A 17,816-nucleotide genomic window follows, 5' to 3' on the forward strand; every position below is an offset into this window, starting at 1 on the left:
TGTCCCTCAAGTATTTTTCATCTTCTGTAACTGATTCTTTCCCAGCAGTATGGGTATAAAGTGCTTCAGAAAGCTCACAGCAGTTGAGAGCCCAACTATGTTATTTACTGCTTCTGTTAGGTTATTGAAATCCTGCCAAAAATGTTACAGAAGTGAGAGTGAGTTGTGTCTAATTGCTGTCTTGTCTTTTGGCTGCTAGCTACTCCCTTCTTCCATTGCCTGTTTTATGCAAAATTTCAATCTTTCTGAAACATGGAGTTAAGGCAGAGACTGTGGAACTGCTTGAAATTACTAGAAAGAAATAATTTCCTTGCACTACTAACCTTTGGATGCTTTCACTGAGCACATGGGTTTATTCCACTGTTCACGGCTATACACATCACAGGAACAAGCCTACAAGGGAAAGTGTTTAAAACAGTCAGTGACCAGCACAATCAGAGAGTTGCTATGTAGTCCAAAAAAGAGAACCTAAAAGGCGAAGGAAAGTGCAGACTTGCAGTCTAAATATGGATCACCTTGCTTCTTTTTTCCCCCTTCAGTCTGCCAAACCACATGATGTAGAAATTAATTGAGGAAATATTAAATGTAGCCTCTCTTCTCATCTCCTTTCATGTTGGTAGCAAACTCTTGCTAATTTGAATAGAAACATGATCTTCACCTTGACCAGAACTTAATCCCATAAAAATGTGAATCCTTAGGAAAGTGTAGAAGAGACTACAGATTTGACCACCATGCAAGAAATAGGTAAGGATCAGTCCCTTCTTCTTTAAATAACTTCAGTAGAGAACTAAAGCTTTTAATAACACAGTTCCCCAATAGTTTTGTTCCATCTGACTCTGGAGTAGCTACTCTCAGTTTAATACGCAAAAATAAATAAATAAATAATGGGGGTGAATTGGAAAAAAATTTGTTTTAAATATTTCTTAGGGACCTTATGTGTTTCCTATGTAAGCACTTTAAAACTTTTTTCTTTCCTCAGCACTTAGTATTTAAAATGTCATGCTATGTAGCACAGCAGTACCTGATTCTAAACATTAAGGTTAGTTTAAACCTGGATAGACGTTAAAAATTCTAGCTTTTGTCAGTTGTATTTCATATACTAAGTTTTGAAAACTTGGTCTGGAAAGCTTACTGGGACAGGGATTTCCATGCTGTATTGGTACTCAAACATATACACACACACACTCCCCCGCCTAAATCTAGCACTCTAGAGCTTATGAAAAAGTTATTTTCTTTAGAACAGACAAGCATCCTCACAGTTTCTTTCTTTATGTAGATAAGTCTATTTTGAAATACACTATTTTGAAAAATACAACCACAAACAAGTTCTCTCCCTGCTCTTGCAAAAAAACAACCAACCAACCAACAACAACAAAAGGAGGGGAAAAAAAGAAAAAGAAAGTCTGTGGTGAGCTCAGGTAGTTGTGGAGGTATTTCCAAAATAGAATATCTATGCAGCTAATGATGTTGTTAACTTCCATGAAAGAGGAAGAGAGTTTAATACAGAATATGAATCATCATTTACCTTCTCATTTCCACTCATCGTATTTCTACAAAGGATTAAAAAAGTATGTAAAACATGCTATTTACTCTACAAGCATACACATTGTGACAGTCTCCAGTTAATATTCTGATCTGAAGTCAACAGCAAATTTTATTTATATCTCAGTAGAACCAAGATTCTGCTTCCCATATGAAAGTAACTTATGTCTATAAACTGATAATAATCCCAGCCATAAAAATGTAAGGTTATGAAGTTTCTCAAGCTTAAACACTGACTACTACTGTTCTGATTTTGCTCTTGGGTAACACAATGGCAAAACCAGAAATGAGACCAAGATGAGTGAAAGTCTTATGTCCCTTCTGTCAAAGGGAAATGGGCTACTTTTTAGAAGATTTTAATTTGGTTTTGCTGTTTCAGGAGATGAAACAGAGCAAAGTGTAGGAAACCTAAAGGTGGCTCAATAGGCTGAACAGCATCTCTTAGCTGGAAGAGAAATTCCATGTTTAATTGAACATCTATTACTGTAGAAACCCTAAGAGTGAATTTCTGCTCTCCCCTTGGGGGCCTGAAATATTGCCATCTATAAGGAAATAATGAAATCTAACAGCTGTTTCTATGTTGGATGTGGTAAGAATCAGTGGCAAATAACACACTGTTACACTCTACTAAGCTAAAACCGAGCAGCTGGTGAGCTTTAGCCTTATTGAACAACCAGCCGGGCGTTTTTTTTTTCCAATCTCTGACTTTTGTAAACTGTTATTATAGAGAGAATATGGAGATTTTACCCCAACCAGCAACTAAGCTCTACACAGCCACTCTCTCCCTCCCTCCCAGTGGTGTTAGGGGAGAGAATCAGAAGAGTAAAAGTGAGAAAACTTGTGGGTTGAGATAAAGACAGTTAACAGGTAAAGAAAAAGCCACTCACGCAAGCAAAGCAAACCAAGGAATTCATTCACCACTTCCCATGAGCAGGCAGGTGTTCGGCCATCCCCAGGAAAGCCAGGCTCCATCACTCCAAATGTCCCCCCTTCCTTCTCTTCCCCCAGCTTTATACGCTGAGCATGACGTGATATGGTATGGCATATCCCTTTGGCCACTTGGGATCAGCTGCCCCAGCTATGTCCCCTCCCAGCATCTTGTCCACCCCTAACCTACTCTCTGGTGGGGTGGGGTGGGGTGAGGTGAGGAGCAGAAAAGGCCTTGACTCTGTGCAAGCTCTGCTCAGCAAGAACTAAAACATCTCCCTATTATCAACACTATATTCAGCATAAATCCAAAACATAGCCCCATACCAGCAACTATGAGGAAAATTCCAGCCAAAACCAGCACAGGGGGTTATGGAAATTTTAACAGGTTTAATGGGGTCTTCTTCATTCAATTCACTTCCAAATAGGTGTTGGTTTTAGATGTTTTCAGTCATACAGCTGTTGAACTAAGCACCAAATTCTTTACTTAGTTTTCACTCATTTGCTATTTATGCAAAACCTGCATCACTCTCAGGATCTGACCAAAGGGGCTTTACTATGATGAACTCATTTTATTTCAGTAGCAAATCAGCGTTTCCCACCAAATCTGCACTGCTTCAAGTTATTTGTCAGACTTTGAAAATGCCAGGAATACCTGTACAAACATGAATGTAATACATTACTGGTAACCAAGTATTTTCAGTGGGTAAGCATCTGATCCCTCCTTATGATTTTCTCTGCCAGTTTCCTTCAGTGGCAGGTCTAACTCTACATAAGCCACTTTTTATTTTCTCTTCCATTTTTTTAATGCTGTGTCCAGTGTGTTAATGGAGTTGTGAAATAATGTTGCAGTTCCTCATTTGTTTTTCTATTGGGAATTTCATAATTTTGGAGAGTTGGAAAACAATCATGGATGTTTTTAACCTGTAATTTTCAAGTGTTTCTTGTCTGTTTTGTTGGTTTTTATGGCCTGTCATAAGTAAGAAGTTGGACTAGATGATAATAATGTTCTGTATCTGTAAAATCTGTGCACCTGCTTTTCGTTTGGACAGTCAGATTTTTATTTGTAACAGTTGCCTTGGTGAATGATGCAGAAGTTCTAAATATGCTCAAAAGATTTAGAGTTATTTCTACACTATGTTCACTAGATATCGGCTCAAACTACCATTGTTATTCAATAATGGATTATTTGTACGGTTTTTTTCAAATGAAAGTATTTTATTTACTCTAGGTTTGAGTGACTATAGTCACTAGATGAGGGCAGAAGGTAAAAGACCATGTTCAGATCCATACCAGAACTTGTCTAAAATCAGTGTCAATCCTACTCTTCTACTCTTTAGAGAAGTACATGCAAGATGTGTTTTCCATCCATGTTCTGCAGGTATAAATATCCACATATCAAGCACACAAATCTGAAAAATGAGCCTCGTTAACATATACTGAGTGTTATGTTGATATACACGTGCTGAGTATATAAACTGAGTACATGTTGTATATAAACTGAGTATATGTTAATAGACCCAAATTGTCCTTGAAGTCTTTATGATACACTACTTGAAGCTAACCTAAAAGATTATTTAAATTCTAGATTAAGAGAGCACTTTTTCTGCCACAGTGTGTGTCCAGGAGAAGACAGAAATATGGACTAACTTGCAAAAATAAACACATGTATAGGGAAAATATCCAAAATCAATGAGTGCAGATACTGATTAGGGAGACGCAAATATTGGGGAAGCCTTAAAAAAGCAGGCCAGAGTTGGGAATAATAGCTGTTGTGGAGTTTAATCAATACTTTTCCAATACAGACACTTGCTTTCTCTCTCTTACATGTATGTAGACCTGGTGTCAAATGAAGCCCGTGATTTAACCATCAGCTTAGTTGTCTTCTGAGATAAGGTTTCTAGTCCCATCCCTTTTGTGAAACAGATATGTCTCCTTAAATGGAGAACACCATCAAGATAAAGATATTTCCATAAATATTCTTCCCCTTTTGTATTACCATAATTAATAGAATTGGAAACAAGTGTACATTTGTTCATGAAAAAGATCTACAATGACTGAAAATGAGAAGTGGACCATATCAGGTTCTTTCTTCCTACATTAGTATGATAGTACTGAGGAGCTCAGTGTCTTTTCACTTCTCCCTGGGAAATTACCTTCATCTACTGGTATAGGCTTCAGGATAAAACAACTTCTTTCCATCAACAAATGTGGTTTATTTCTCAGCAAATGCTTGGTAAAGGAAAACTGATAACCTTGTTAACTCTTCCTAAGGCATAACCAGAGCTCACTAAGGCTTATGGGAAGACTTCCAATGAGCTTTGAAACTAATCCTTCACAGTTTTCCTTGCTATTTATTATGAGTTCTGTTGTCCAATGAGATATGAAAACCCATCTATGTCATGACTGAAATTTGACAATTTTGACAAATGTATATCTATGGGAAAAAAAAATTATATCCTGAGCCAATATGTTAAAAGATGGTAACTTTTGCAGACAAACGTAATGGAAATCATGCAATCACACATCTAAGAAACTTGACTGATTAAAAAATCTGACACTTTTAAACAGTTTAACATCTCACATTAAACAGATGCAACAAGCAATGAACTTTCAAAGATATCTCATATATTAAATAATAATTGTTTTCCCTCCTTGACTCTCTTTTGGCATGTCTTCTTCGCTTCATGTTTGAAGTTTGATCATTTTAGGTATTCCTCCTGCTCTAAGGGATTCCTGTGCAGTGTAGCTGCATTAATATTGTCTAGGAGATGACACCAATACAAAGAAACGAGTCTTCTTTCAGAAAACTGTACAACAGAAATACCCTGCCTGTATCATCTTTGTTGTTCCCAAACTTTAATATTTAATTTACATACTTTTTGTTTTATTTTAGCCAGGAAAAACATATTCATTTGCCTGCACTGGCAGTGTGGGCATTGGGTGTATGTGTAACTTTCAGGGAGCACTTTTACAGGAGTACATTTACTTTGGTATCTCTTGTAAAAGAGAAACAGTTTAAAATAGTATAAAATTAATGTGTATTCAGTTTCCACAACTTACAGCTATTTATTTTTTTTTAAATAATTATTGAAAGTATTAAACTAGACTCTGACTCTCCCTCTGCTGAAAGTCTGGAGGAGTCCCACCACCCACCCTGCCAAGTCTGGTGCACTGTTTGTGGCATCAGATGTGCTTATAGAGCTGTTTATGGCATAATTTGCTTTTCAGTGGTGACACTGATTAGAATAACAAAAAATTGCCTGATGCTGTAGTGAGGTAGCTGTAGATAGTTTTCTTCTCTCCAGTACGAGTGCCGTGTTCTTAGTTTAGTAAAATGGTTTGCTGCCCCTCTAGTTGCTTTTATATATACTCTCTCCTCAGTTTAGAAAAACCTTTGCTGTCGTTCTCACTACTTTTCTGCTGCCTAACAAGACAAGGGGTGGAGGTCATAGAGCAGCATGGCTGGGTTAACCACCAAACATCTGCAGCAGGGCTTTACCAGTAATGCTCCTAGCAGTACTTAGGCCTCATAGACTATCTCAAATGACCACATTTCAATGTCACATACCAAGTGCCCTTTGAGCACAATTTAGGCTTGCTGCTGTTTTGGATCTTTATTTCTCTTTTTCTTATCCTCCTTTCTCCTTTTTTCTCTTTTTTCTTCCTCTTTCTGACTTTTCCTAGTTCTTCTCTAACGTTTCCTTCCCTCTTCACTTCTCTATTCTATCTGTGGTTCACTCCCTATCTGCTTCTCTATTCTATCTGCTGAAATGGTCAGCAACACGTAGACAACCTGGATAATGAAGCAGATGTTAAGTCCACAGGTTCTGAAGTGTCAGCTGCTTACACAAAGCCACCTCAGACCACAGCTATGAATGGTGGGAGCCTGAAAGTCATAGAAGTTTATGTGCTCAAAAGTGTGTAAGGGGACCAAAGGCATCTCCACCTGCCTGAATCTCTGGTACCAACAGGGAATTCAAGGCTTCTATGGGGTGGGAATGAAGGGGAGAGGGAACAGATGTTTGCTGGCAGATCCCTATCTCTGGGTCCACAGCACAGCCCTGCCCCATCCCAGCACCATGGGATCTGGCCCAGTCTCCTGCCTTTCTCTTTTCCTCCTCAGAAACCTGCTAAGTGTAGCCTGAAACAGCTGCTGATGAGGTACAGGAGGATGTAAAACCAACCATATCAGCTCAGGCTAGTAGTGTAGCTAACCCAAGATACCAGTCCTGTGAGGAATATAAGAAACAGGAGAGAGTATCCTGACAACTTCCCAGCATTGTCTGCAGGCCTCCAGCTGTCTGTGGCTCCGAACTTTCCTGATCCAAAGAGGCTGCATTCTGATTTTTTTTTTTAATTCCATGAAGGATGCATGTAGATAAAAGTTATTTAATATAAAAATCCAGAGACAACTGTTTTTGCAGGCTGAAGGGCCTACAGAGATAGGTACAATGTCTTGGGGAAGTGAGCTATCTCTGAGTACTTTGACGTAAGGTATTGCACCTCTGCAGATTTAGAAAGGAGCCAGCGCACTGTCAGCTGCACTGTTCAGGAGGAGAGATGCCCACCTATGCTTTTCTCATTGTACCTCTCCCTGAAAAACTTATATTTCTTCTCCTTAAAGTCCCCTGAAACCCAGGTGTACTGTAGGTCGTTTCACTCATGCCCCACTTTTCACCTCCCCACTAGCTCCCTGAACAGCTGACTCTGTCCTGCTTCAATCTCTCCCATCTTTAGAAACTTATTTTGCCACTGTAAAGCAGCATCATTTTTGCTAAAAACAGTTTAACTGCATAGTCATTATTGGTTAGGGGTTTTAAAATGTACTATGCCTCTCTTCTTTTCTTTTTTTTTCCCCACCAAAACAGGAAAGCAAAATACATTCATATTCTGGATAGAAATTTGGAGGATATGTGGGGGGAAATTTGCCTTAAGCAAGCTAACCACCGTGTGACCCTGGGTTGCTCTTTAAGGCACTCCTATGTTCACATCAAGAAGCAATTGTCTTGGGTACTTCAGACTATTGCACCTGTTTTGAAAAGAAAACAAAAAAGCAAGGCTGACTGCTGAGAGCTGTTGTCCAGGAAATTAGTCCAGGTCTGAGCTTAGGCTGATGATGCACCTTAACAAATTGCACTTACCCATACTGGACTCTCAGTCCCCTCTTCTGGAGCTTTGGCACAGCAGAGAAGGGGTTATGAGGCAGAATGAACTTAAAGGAGCCTCTGTGGCCAAGCCATAAATACAATCACTCAGGAGGCTGACGTGCATTTTAGCTTTCAGTAAACCTGGAGAAACAACACCTGGAGAGGAGCCCCTAGAGGGATGGAGTCTGCAGCCCCTGGCTACCTCCATCTGACTTCTTTCTGCTCCCTGTCCCTTGGCACTTGCATTTTTGTCTGTGTAATGGCCCAGCTACAGCCAAAGGAGAGCAGGGTTACCCTCACAGGCTCTAATTAGGGCATTCCCTTAAGAGGCTGGAGTTGTTCGTCCAGACTCCTCAGGGGGGAGAAGGGAAGTGAATCAAAGTCTCCCACCTTGTGGCTGTTACATTTTGCACTGAATTTGATGTCATTGATGTATATTCAGTTTCATATAAATATTCTCACAGGACTGGGTCCCCAAGAGCATATGGACATAGGTATACTGAGTCTGCAGACCCTGCCCAGGGTTCAGGGCTGACCAGAGCAGATTGGCCATGGTGTTGACATCAGGAGCACACACAGTAGCAGGGCTCCAAATGTATATAGCTTATCGGGTGCCAGCAGACTGCGTAGAAATACAGTTTGATCCTGCCCTCACTAGTTATTGGAACTAATGATGGGTTGGCCAGCTCAGTTAATTACTCAATTAAACAATGGCAGTAATTTGTCCTAAGTAACTGTCCTAATTTGCTCCCTGGCATCATCTACATTGTACTGAAATCATCATGGAAAATTTGGGGTGTAGCTGAGAACAAGATTCAGGATTTGACTGTTATGACGTGATACCAATAAGACAAATTTCTTCCTTTTCTTAAGTGGATAAGGAGCTCTTATGTCAAAACCTGGAACCATAGATCTGCCTCTGCCTTTATAAAGTATGTGGAGTCACTTTAATCACTGTTTATAGAAGTCCTATCACTCTATCCCTGTTTCCTGTCTACTTCCATATCTGCCACTGCAAATTAAAATAGTACCTTTCTGGCACCATAGGAATCGTATGCATTAAATAGTTTTTCCTCTGGAAAATCATCAGATAACAGTAACATGGTTTTAGGGTTTTTTTTCCTCATCATACAGATATAAGAGACAGGGTGAACAGAAGAACAAATAAATAAAAGGAAGGATCTGATCATAAAATAGTAATATTGAATAGAATGTGGAGCTCTTGAAAGAACACTTTGGACATAATCTTTCCACCTACAAAGCACAATCATTAAACACTATAAAGTGAAGTGGAGACAGAGCGGTTTTGTGCTGTACTGTAGTATTATTTTAGAATAAATAATGGAGCTATGCAGAACACCCAAAATTAGAATGATCAAAAAAGCATGCCCTTCCATAACCCTCATGCTGTCCTGCTTGGGCTGTTGTTTTGAAAATAAACCTTTCACTGGCATTCATGACCTTTAAAAAGGAAATAGATTGAGCTTTCCTTCCTACTGTAGTCCCAGTGTTCTTATCACCTCTATGGAGGCCAGAGAGATGGTCTGGCTCCTCCCACCTCTTTGTTGTCTTAAAGGGTAGCGAAGGGCCACCTTCAGCCTCGGTTCTTCAAGCCAGCCTCCTGGCAGCCTCCTTAAATCATCAGTAGTTAATTTCACCTTCTGGATGTTGCACGTGTAAAGCAACAGGTACCTCAAAAAAGAAAGTACCAGGTACTATGTGCATGTATGCTTGGAGAAGGGCCAAGGGAGAAGAGGACTGGATGGGAGAGTTTGAGTCTCCAAAACAGATTAGTCAAAAAAGAGTCAAGCTTTATTTAAACATGGGGGAATATTATTAGTCTTCAGCAGGACCACTGTCTTTTGTATTTAATTTGCATTCAATTCTTTGTCTCACACAATTCAAAACTCCTAGTGAAACTGAAGGTTGCTAAAGTGGTAGGAATTGTGTGTTCCAGTAAGATACACCATGCCCTACAAGAACTGGAAGAAGAGGATTTCACCCAGAAACTGACAGAGTTAGGAAAAATATGTCTGCTACTGAATGCTTCTCTTGTTGTCCGGTTCATTAAGAGTAATTACCAGATGATGCTTTCCTAAACATTTAGAAAAGATGAATAGATTTGATTTCATCTGAAGTTTGAGCAGACCTTGCTGGAAAAGCTGCTTGGCTGAAAAGGCTGATTAATCCCTATTAACCTCTGTTACTCAGTTGCAATTAAGCTGGCTCAGTAGTGACTTAGACTTTCCCTCTGAATATAAGTTCAATAGGAAACACAGCAAAGGAATTAGAGATCAGTGCCACTCCTAGGACACCACTGTGTTTATTCCATTGCTATCCAAATAGAAAAAACTAGGAAGCATGAACAATGACACAGAGGTAAAAATGGCTCTTCAGGCAAAACACTGGAGTACTGGAGGAAAGTATTTTATATATATCTGCACTGTGATTAGGGACCTGTTTTCTAGACTGCCAGAGCATAAAAGCTGTGTTAAAGCATTGAAACAGTGCTGAATATCAATTTATTGTTCAGAAAAACTATCATCTTCACATACATCTCACAATGGCATTCAAATGAGGCTTCATTTTTAAAATTCAGTTTCTTTTGTTTGAAGAGGAATGTGCTTAGTTCTTCAGTTCCAGCATAAAATGGTATTTCTGACTGATCATATGAAGTGCCCATAAGGAAGTAATTTAAGATAACTTCCTCTCTGGCTTTGCCCTTCACCTGTGATGCCAAACTTGAGTTTTCTCCTTGACTGAACAGCAAAAAGCAAATGCTTTCCCTTTCTGATCCCCAAATGCATGGTGCATATTGTCTTTAATTATTTTAGCTTCTAAAAAGTTTTAAAAATAGACATTAGTTTGTTGCCACAATAAAAGAAAATCTCAAATTTTAAACAAATTGTTATTGCTTCTGTGATTTTGATCAATTGGAAAACAAATCTCTGTGTAAATCAACTAGCAGGGAAAAATTATTGACATTAATTATTTTAAACCAAGACAGATTTAAAATACCAATTTTACTGAATTCAATAAACTAGCATGCAGAGTGGGAATGGCAGCTAAGACTTAGCCAAATGTCATCAGCAGATACTGGAGCAGAGACTAGAGCTACAAACAAGACATTACTTTTTGCCAAAGGTGGGGGGGAGGGGGGAAGAGTGAGAAGAAATTCAACATAGTTTGAAATCTGAAATTCTGAACATTTCCCAAACACTCTAGTAATAATCCTTCACCACTGGTGATGCCAAAGGCTTATTCTGTATGCTGAACACAGTTCAGATTTTCATCACAAGAAAAAAGAAACCAAAACCACCATCAAACCACTGTGACACTACCCCGTGACTAAGAATGGGCAACCAGCAATATAACATGAAGTTTTGTAAAACGTCACCTTATATATTAAATTGACTCTTTCTCTCAATCCCCACCCCCCATTCCCCATCATTCTATTCATGCTTTTTCCCTGGAAAAATCCAAGTGTCATGTACAAAAACCTGGAATATTTGATAGAGATTATTGTTGTGTTTTGGGAGGAATAGCAGGCAAGAGTAATATATAGGCAGGGGGACATAACCCAGAGTATAAATAGTTGTGTGAATTCTGTTCCATCTTACTGTCCAACCACATTCAGTGCCTTCCACTGGGTGCCTGTTCATGCATTTTTTTCTGTGCTTAGTAATGAACATTCTGGTGAAAATCCTTACTGCAGAGAGAATCCCAAGCCCTGATCGTTTGCCTACAGAATACAGTGACATCTGTTCAATTGCATTTCTTTAGCTGTGCTTAAGCTTAAGTGGGTTTCCCTTTTTGTGGGGCATGAAAAAATAAATTAGTGTATTTGGGATCAAAAGTCTTTAATTAGTGTTTTGATTTTTGTGGTGGAGGGAAGAGATAAGGAGATATGGAGGAGGAGCTGGTCAGCACCATTTCTCTGATGCATGTGACTGCTTCCATAGCATGCTGACAAAATGTTACCTACAGACATATAAAATTATTCTGGAAACCTTGGTGGCTTCATATTGTGAGTGCAGCATTATACAGAAAAACTCTTTGAAATAGCATTCACTCTGGTGTGATTCCTTACTGTAGTGCTGCAGAAAAAAATGCTGTTTTCCTGCACCTTCATAAATGGTTTGATTTCTGGGAAGCCTATGAGCACATTGTTGTCAACTTGCTCTTCCAGGAGATCCTCTACAGTTTTCTAGAATTCCTGTCACAGGACAATAGTTTTGGACAATACAAAACACTCTTCATAGCCTCAGAAACCTGCATTGGGGAACCAACCCAGTGTAGGCTGGTGCCTACCAGCTGGGTTTAGAAGCTGATGGATGCTCTAAACACCCCTTTCCTTTTCACCTCCTGGTGCTGTTTTCATTGCAGATATATTCTAAATCCTTTTAAGAAAAAATAAAGGGGTACAAAAATATCTTTCTACCAGAAGTACTGTATGAAAGACACTCCCCTTTCAAATAATTTTTATCTGAAGTTGAAACACTGAACAGAAACACTACTTGCTTTAGAAAGCACCTCAGAGAGAGGACTAAACCTCAAATAGCAGCTATATACCAATGTATTCTTCCTGGATATCTTTAGAGTAGATATATGTAAGTTTGGTTTAAATCTAGTGATTTGGGTGTTGGTAACAGCACATACTTTTTCGCATTTATGAAGTCATTAGTAGCTGACCCAGCATAGAGCCCTCCATAAAACAAAGTCTTTCGTCCCTGCAAGAAGAGTCCAACAGTTACATTGCAACCCTAACCAGAGAAGACTAAAGCATAAGTGGCGTTTGCACAGTCAGGAACAGCAACAAACCAGTGAAAAGAAAGACTGGAAGTCATCTTGTCCCTCCCAGTCAACACACATGTGGCTTATCAGAGGGCCTGGTGTCAGAATAAGCTGCTCCCCAAGAAGGGGCAAAGCCATATGCTCCCTTTCCAGAGCTGCCACACCTGCTTCTCCACGTTGGAAACACCACCCTGCAGAATTCTTTCCATGTGGAGAAGTTAGGTGGTTTCTGTTCTTCATCAGGCTTCCAGACAGAGGACTTCGTGGGTAATGCCTGCTTGCTATGCATTAGCGTTCCTTGTAGGACAGCATCATCAAAGAACAACAGCTAAAAATGTATGACCCTTCTTACAGCCTTGCTTTCAATTTCAAATCAGTTGTGCCTTTCTCCAATTCATTAGCAAAAAGTGATATTACCAATATATGAGACTCAGTTAATCTTGTAGCTTTTTATAATGAAATGAACCTTCAGACTGAATGAACATTTGTATTTTTCAGTGTTCTCTGAATTCTGGTGCTACTAATGAGCATAAGCAGCTGGAAAATTGAGTGTTTCCAGGTTTACTTTTTGTGAATATTGGCAGGGAGAAAATAGGTTTTCAGGAAACACACCTTTTATCCTATTTCTTCTTTTAAATCACATGAATTCATGGATATCCACAAAGTAGAGGGAAAATGTGACAGTGTTTTAGCTTTTCTAGTAGAAGAGGGAGGGAAGAGAAAGCAAGAATGCTATTTTTTTCATCCTTCATCCAAATAATTAATGTGTCTTCCTAACATACAGAGCAGGAAATAAGGAGTGACAGTAAAAAAAAAAGAAAAATATTCACATCATTTCTTCCCTTAACTTTCAGATCATGAAAATATTTTCTTTTAATACAAGATCATTTAGCTTCCAGTGACATGAGAAGTTTTTACAATACATTACACATTGTTGATTTAGAAGGAAAATGCTGAGTTTTGCTTATCAGGATCAGGGTAACATTAGTATAAAGCCATTTGTTTTACAAAAGCAAGTCACAAAGGTATTAAGTTTGGAAGGAACTAAAACAAAGACTAAATAATATTTTTTATTGGATCATTAGTATTTTAGAAGCCAGGCAAGAAGAACTAGTCCTTGCCAGATAGATATGAAGAAAAATCAGACATCCAGCATGCAGTTCAATATGTGTTTTAAATAGCCAGTAAGTGTTAACTTAGGCCTCTTCGTTGAATGAAAATCTGAATATCATCCATAAAATTCCACTGCATTTTAACAGCAACGGAGAGCTCCAGTCTCAGTTTCAGAATATCAGCTTTTCATCAGAAAGAAAATAATTCCAAGTCACCTTTTTTCCATATTTGTTTCTTTTTGAAGGCTTCACATTATTTGTCTCTCTATAATTCTTCCTTCTGCAATATGACATTCCTTCTTTTTCAGTGGTCTGGGATGGTAAACTAGAACGGGGAAAACTAGTGCATTTACAAAGAAAATGCTCCTTTGGTTTTAACAAGTGGTCTATTTTTGAAAATAGGTTGGGGTGTAAAATCAGTCCAGCAAATGAATGAATAATTTTACAACTATTTGTAGCAGTCTACACAGCATTTGTAAGGTCTGTTTGAAGAAGCAGTTTGTTTCTTTGGATCAAGAACATACATTAGTGCTCAGAAGCTATGTATCGTTTCTTATCAACTAACAAGAAGCTGCTTTTCCTTACATACCTTTGCCTGACTTGTGTCCTTAAACCACGGTCACAGAAAAATCCTGTTGCCTAATGCAGCCTGTATTGCTTTTGTTCCTCATGGTGGTATGCTGCTGACATCTCTGGCTGAATGGAGTGGTCCTTTCAGAAATCAGTCTTTCTGCATCATCAAGGCTTTGCAATATCAAAGATTGAAAACAATGTAAATGCTATCTGGGGTAATCCATACTCTTCTGCCTCTGTACATGAGGCTTGTCTTGGGTTGCTACAATGATTCATCCCCCTGTGCTTCTCCCATTCTAAAGCCTGCACATATATCTGGCACTACCAGAAACGGCACCTAAAAGGTATGCCAACATGTTCATCGGTGAGATAGATGCACATTGTGCCTCTGAGTCCACCAGTATCTGCTCTACATTCAGATATTCGTAAGGCAAGGCTCTTATTAATGTGCTTGTCTGAAAGAATGCAAAAACAATTAAAAACTCCTTAAAATCCAAAGATTCAAATTATCTCCTGGTCAAAAATCCATATTAAAAATGCAAAATATTACTAGGGAGGTAATTCAGTGCTACTATTCTACATCCAAAACTCATGTTCTCAACAGTTTCCACCATTAAAGAAGCTGATCCTAAAAATAAAAAGGCAATTGACACTTGCAGAAAGATTTCTATCAGTTTCTGGTTTTTAAATCAGACCTGTTAACTTGGGATTTCCATGGGCTGCAACTTATTTTTGGAACATCTTTGCCAGTATTAGTGTAGTTTTCATTTTGTTTTTCAGAACAAAAGCAAAATCTCTGTGTCTTCTTTTTCATTATAATTGAGAACAAATCAAATGGAAATAATGGCTTTAATTCTCTAGGTAAACATATACACTGACGGTCTACTTATGTATGCTATATACATAAATATGGCTTTTAGCAATAGAAGCAATAAGACTGTAAGGAAAATAAACAGAGCCTCTCTCTTTTCAGTCTTGGTTCATTGCTTCAAATTTAGAGGGGTTTTTTATAACATTGAGGTGAATAACTGAAAATTCATTTCACAAATATTTAATTTGTGCCATAAGCTGGTAGTAGATCTGCACTCAACGCAGCTTCAGTCTATAACCTTCTCTGCTTGTAAATATCTCAGCATGTGGGATAAGGATAACACATCAGCCAAAACTCTCCTCTTCATGACACCTTGAGGAAGATATTAGTTGTGTTACAAATTACCATTATACTAAATCATGTTACAGTTATCCCAGCAATGAATTATACAATGTGAAAACAAATAAACTGAAAATTATTTTAAAGATGTATTATTTGAAAGAAAAGTAAATCTAATAGGTGAAATCTAAGAATGAAGTTCAAAATTCAAGTTCTATTTTTTACTGTCAAATTATTAAGCATTCCATTAAAAATGCTGTTTCTGTGTGATCATTACTGGGGAAACAGTATGTACTACTTTTGGTCACTTACTATGAGTTTGAACACACATATTCCTTTTTATGTATTTCAGACAATCTCCCAGAGAAATAATTTGTCATATACGTGGTCCATATCAAGAATATATTAATGTTTAGTATCTTGAGAAATAAAATATGTACCTAAAGGCTGGAACTGGCTCTTACCTACATGGTAGACTGAACTTCTGAGCTATCCAAATCAAAACTCACAAGTGATTGCAATCCAGACTACCACTCCGCAGCTGGAGCAAAATACCACAACAGAGTTTATGTACTTTTTTTTTAATGTTTGGGAGACTCCTCTGCTTCTCACTTGAAGTAAAAAGTGGTTTTCCAGTTGTCTGACATGTAGCTGTCAAAATAGCTGTCCAAATAGCTGTCCAAATAATCTATTCAATTTGAGTCAGTATTTAGTCACATAAAACATAAAACACCGTATCCTGAGCGAAAATGTGGCAAGTGGTTTTCAGGGCAACACCTGGCATTTACTTGCTATTAGCAGAGGATCATTTGTCGCTTAAATATAACCAGGTAAACCTAATAATTGGTACCAAACTGGACAGAGCTGCAACATAAAGCTACAGAGTTCAAGAAACAAGTTATTTCCACCTCCCTTTAGCAGAATCCATCCACTGCTGCTAAAGTGAAGGGAATCTACAACTTACCCAGAAATCAGGCTGACTTTGGGGTAGATCACTCCTTCCTACGCAAAAACTTGCAGAAAGACACCAGGTTGAGGGGGGAGAAAATCCTTTCCACTGTTTGGCTCAGCAAGGGGTGGGAGCAGAGGGTTGTCCCGGCATGGAAGCACAGGCAGGTGCCCCAGTGGGAGCGGGAGCAGGGCAGCTGGAGCTGCCTGACGGCCCTCCACCATGCCTGCCCAGCATGTGGAGCCAATCTGTCTGGGCTGCAGGCGTCCCGCAGAGGACCCTGCACTTCAGAGAGCTGCAGCTTGAAGAAACACTGCACCAGAAGATGACCAAGCTCTCCTTCTGCAGGGAAATGGACACCTGTCCTGATTCCTTCCCCCACCTCTGCATTCTGCTTTTATAAAAGTGTGGCGCGGAGGGGAGAGGGGGACTTTTCTCTTGCAATATTTGTAATATACTCTTGCATTCAGTCACTCATTCTACATGCCAGTTCTGACTGTTCTGATGGATTTTATGCCCAACATGAAAAATACTGTCAATATCTGCAACAATACAAGCAACAAACAAACATTTGGGTCCATCCCATTTCTGATGCTGGTCATCAGCCTCAGTGTTGTTATATACTACACAACATGTACTTTTCTTTTTTTTTTTTTTTTTCAAGTGAGAACCTGGAACTGTCTTACCATGTCTTAAATGTCACTTACCCTAGACGAATCATACACAGAGGTGAGTACAGATAAACATGTATAATCATAAACACAAGATGGTTAGAAGGAAAAAAAAAAGTCCTAGTAATTATTCGCCCACTATAGCACAGGTTGGTGGGTTGGAGCAGACTTCACTAGTGGCAGATGATATATGAAATGCATCAATTTGCATATGACACGGCTTCTGTCTTTGTTTCAGAAATGACCCAGTGAATCTTGCTGAAACGTTCAGGATAAAGCTAGTGAAGCCTGTAACAAGATTCTGGTAGCAGAAGCCATATATGCAAAATTCACAGCAGATTATGTTATGAATATTATCAGCCTCACTGGAAAATACTTTCTTGTCTACGTTGGTAAAAGCGTAGGCTATTATCACCAGTCTCTAAAACCCAGACTACAGGTATCTATACCTTAAATATACTGCTTGTCAATGCATATGGTTATCTTTCTACCAGTTAAATGTGTATCTGATTAATGCCTTTTCTTAATACAAAAGCATATATATTGCACTTCTAAAGAGTTAACCATAAAAGCATTTTCACTTAACTTACCAGTTGCTGAAGCTGGAAGGAGTCTTGCCCTAAACTCTCTACCTGCTCTCATGTTGGTAATCTCTGTCTCTCCCTCTCTCTCCCTCCCCCTGTGCAGAGATTGCAGTAAACTTAGAAAACTAGCAGGGACAGTGTTTCAAATGACTTAAGAAAGAGAACAGGAACAATCATTTCGTTCTCTTTTTTTTCAGATGAGTACAGTACCTTCAGAAAGAAGGAAGGAAGGGAGGGGAGAGGAAGTCAACAACCCTTTGCTTTCCTGCAAGAAAATAAGGAAACAGCAGATAACAATCTCGTTTTCTCTCAAACAAAATGTTTGGAAAAATAAATATATCCAAACCAAAAGGAATTCCTTAAG

At 38.8% G+C, this 17,816-nt stretch overlaps 1 protein-coding gene across 7 annotated transcripts in view; it reads right to left on the minus strand.

Moving 5' to 3' along the window:
• The window catches only part of ZNF366 (zinc finger protein 366), a 38,462-nt gene extending 20,856 nt beyond the window's left edge, over window positions 1–17,606 (minus strand). Inside the window, exons 1-4 of one of the 7 annotated variants that reach the window (XM_027796658.2) lie at window positions 17,459–17,593; window positions 16,213–16,539; window positions 14,115–15,281; window positions 324–393 (exon numbers count right to left, since the gene is read on the minus strand). The gene's annotated coding sequence lies outside the window, so the exon portion shown is untranslated. Of the gene's footprint in view, window positions 1–323; window positions 394–2,429; window positions 2,516–14,114; window positions 15,282–16,212; window positions 16,540–17,458 lie in introns of those variants that run through there. The other 6 variants (XM_027796659.2, XM_027796660.2, XM_027796657.2 and 3 more) reach the window with 6 other exon arrangements.
• Window positions 17,607–17,816: the final 210 nt, after the last annotated feature.

This window comes from Falco peregrinus, chromosome Z (genome assembly GCF_023634155.1).
Source record: "Falco peregrinus isolate bFalPer1 chromosome Z, bFalPer1.pri, whole genome shotgun sequence".
Lineage (NCBI taxonomy): Eukaryota > Metazoa > Chordata > Aves > Falconiformes > Falconidae > Falco > Falco peregrinus.